This window comes from Propithecus coquereli, unplaced genomic scaffold (assembly GCF_000956105.1).
Source record: "Propithecus coquereli isolate 6110/MARCELLA unplaced genomic scaffold, Pcoq_1.0 Scaffold30, whole genome shotgun sequence".
NCBI classification, from domain to species: Eukaryota; Metazoa; Chordata; class Mammalia; order Primates; family Indriidae; genus Propithecus; species Propithecus coquereli.
This window is the reverse complement of record NW_012148619.1, coordinates 1,764,395-1,767,664: the sequence shown is the minus strand read 5'-3', so window position 1 is coordinate 1,767,664 and position 3,270 is coordinate 1,764,395.

The window sequence follows — 3,270 nt, the reverse complement described above, 5'->3', positions numbered from 1 at the left end:
GACAAAGGGCCCTTCCACCTGAGCCTGCTGTAGCCGGCCCCACCAGGGGAGTCTCCAGCCCTAATGAATCCCGGCTGTTCACCTACACAATGAGCAGTCATGTTCTGCCTCCAGGTCTGGCTCAGCTCCACTCCCTTCCAGCGGGAGCCAGGCAAGGGGGCAGGTACAGCTGTGGTTGTTTCTCTGGACACATTCTTCTGGCCGTATGTCATTCTTCACTCAAATTGCTGAAAGCCGGCAAGCTTCTCTCCTTCATCGTCAATGTGCTCCTGAATCACTTGGGGAAACCTGCTCTTGACTTCCATATGTATATTTATAAACTTCAGTGAAAAAAAAAAAAGGTTGTCTGCTATGCAACTGAACTGCAAAGCTTTACAAAGAATACTAGTAAAAATTTTGACCACCATCCAAGTGACTAGCTCAAGAGTTAAAAGTAGTTGAGCCATTTTGGATGAGGAAAGAAATAAAAACTACAATAACTCCAAGGGAAGGCAGTGGGGCACAGTGGCACTACTTACACAGTGGCCCATAGGAACTTGGGCAAGTTTAATGGCCCCTGTGAGCCTCAGTTTCCTCATCTGTAAAAAGGAGGTAATAGCTATCTTTAACTGGGGTAACAAAATCAAAATGACGCTGTTATACATAATGGAAGCTCCAACATTGTTAACTATTATTATAACAATCTGTTAACTATTATAACTATCTATCTATCTATGAACATCTCATCTTGAAGTTTGCAAAAAAACCCTCCTTTCAGGTATTTAAATAAAATTTAAATTAAAGTAGGAACTGTTTTCTTCAGGTCTGGTGATGTAAGTCAGGTTATGTTTCTATGTTGATTTGATGCAAATGCACATCTGAAAAATATATTGCCTTGTACATTTTTGCTTCTAGTTGGAGGTCTAGACACACAGTGTGCATTTGCTCAAAGACAAAACTGAGAGGCTTGTTCCCTTGGAGGGTCCTTGCGTTGAATATCTGGTTCAACCTTGCCACATTGTTCACTAGGGTAAAATGGGATGGACATAAAGCGACTTGTCTCCTTTCATGGAAGGAAGCCAAGGACAAAGCCCAAGTAAACATCACTCATTCACTTATTCAACACAATCTATTACATGTCTACTATCTGCATCATTTCAGGTCCTGGGAATATGGCTGTGAACAGACCTGTGTGGTCCGTCACCTTGTGGATTTGCAGACCAGATCTCAATGAGACATTGAACAAATGTGATGAGCAACACAATGAGTAAGGACAGAATGTTCTGGAACATTGTAACAAGGTGGCAGGGTATATCTTGTCTGAGGGTCAGAACAGCTTCCCTGAAGAAGTGACATTGAACTTCAGACCTAAAGACAAACTGAGGGAAGGGAGGGTAGAGGGCACTTATTATGCAGATGGACCATGCAGTCAGGAGGCTGGAAATACAGGCAGACCTTGGAAACCATGAACTTCATTCTAAGGGCAATGGGAAAAATTTTGAGGGCCAACAGTGACTAGACCAGATTTGTACCTCAGGCTTGGCGGTCTCTGGTCCCTGCAGTCAACAGGATGGAGAGAAGTGGCTTGATCTGAGAGGCACTAAAAAGATTAAAAGGATGGAGTCTGTGATTGATTATATGTGGAGGAGGGTCAGCGAGAGAGTAGTCAAGGAGGACTCCCAGTTTGATGAGCACGTGGTGGTTGGTTGGTGCATGGTGGCGTGCTGGAGGAGCCCCCTCATTCTCTCTCTCTGTCTCTCTGTCTCTCTCTCTCTCTCTCTCTCTCTTTCTCTGGAAGGATGTCTCTCTCTTTCTCTGATGTTGTGTGAGCAGCCCCGGGGAGAGTCTCACGTGGAGAGGAACTGAAGTCCCTTGACAGGTGATGTAAATGAGCTTGGGAGCAGATTCTCCAGTCCCTCAGGTGACTGCAGCCTGAGACAGCAACTTGACTGCAGCTTTATGCAAGACCCCTGGCCAGAACCACCCAGAGATGCTGCTCCCGGTTTTCTGACTGCCAGAAACTGGGTGAGATGACAAAGTTTGTTGCTGTAAGCTGCTAAATTTGTTTCACAGTGTCTTAGTCCGTTCAGGCTGCTATAAGAAAATACCATAAACTATGTGGCTTATAACAACAGAAATTTATGGACATAGAACATTTGCCCCTGGGGCATCAAGTGATCGTGAGTATGGAACTGCCCACGATGAGCTGAGTTCTAGCAGACTCTCCAGATCAAAAAGTCACACAAGCCCAACACAGTCCTTCCTAAGATGGAAATGGTCCATCCAGAATCGAGCCCAGGCAGGACTCGAGGGCCCAGTGAAAATGAAGCTTCATGGGCAGAAATCCCAGGCCCCCTGCCATCCTCCATGGCTGTTGAGTGCCCCTCTCTGAGCTTGCACCTGTGGCCGTATGGTTGGCCATTCCAGTACAACTGGGAACCCCCCAGCTTGGTTTACACCTTGGCATGTGAGTGCAAGCTAAGGTGGATGGTGAATGCACTGTGGCCACTGTCAGGAGTGGCCTTGAAAGCCAGTGCTGAGGGCAGATCTTCCCAATGGGTAGAGCTTTGAGTAGTGCACCTGGTCATCTGCTCTGTGCGGAGGAGAAGTGGCCTGAGGTGAGAATATATGTGCAGACTCATGGGCAGTGGCGAATGAATGGCCTTGCTGACCGATCAGGAATCTAAAATGAAAATGGACTGAATGGTCAGAGGCAGGAGGGCCTGGAGCAGAGGCACGTGGACAGGCATGTGGGAGTGGGCACCACGTGTGACCAGAAAGTGTGACAATGGTGGACAAGAAAGCCTCCACCATGGAAGAGGCATGGAACAACCAAGTGGACAAAAATGGCTCGGCCGGTGGACATTAACCAGGGTCTGTCATCAGCCACCCAGGCCTAGCACGATGGGTAGGTGAACAGGGGCCGGGGTGGCAGAGGTGGAGGTTACACAGGGCACAGCAGCCTGGACTGCGGCTCACCAAAGCCGGTCCAACCACCACGACCTGCATATCCAGCCTGTCAGCAGCAGGGCCCAACGCCTGCCCCTGCCCCTGAGCAGGCACTATTCTGACCCAGTAGGACTGGGACAGGAACAGACATTGTGCATCTCTAACAAGGTCTCAAATGGTGCCAATGACGCTGGTCCACAGATCACAGTTTGAGGAGCAGGGGCTTGAAGAAGGAGTAGAAGTTACCTCCTCTTCGGTCTTAGGCTGGAATGCTGACGGAGAGGAAAGCTCTTTCCATGGGCTCTACAGGAGCGTCACGAAGATTTTTAGCAGGAACCACTT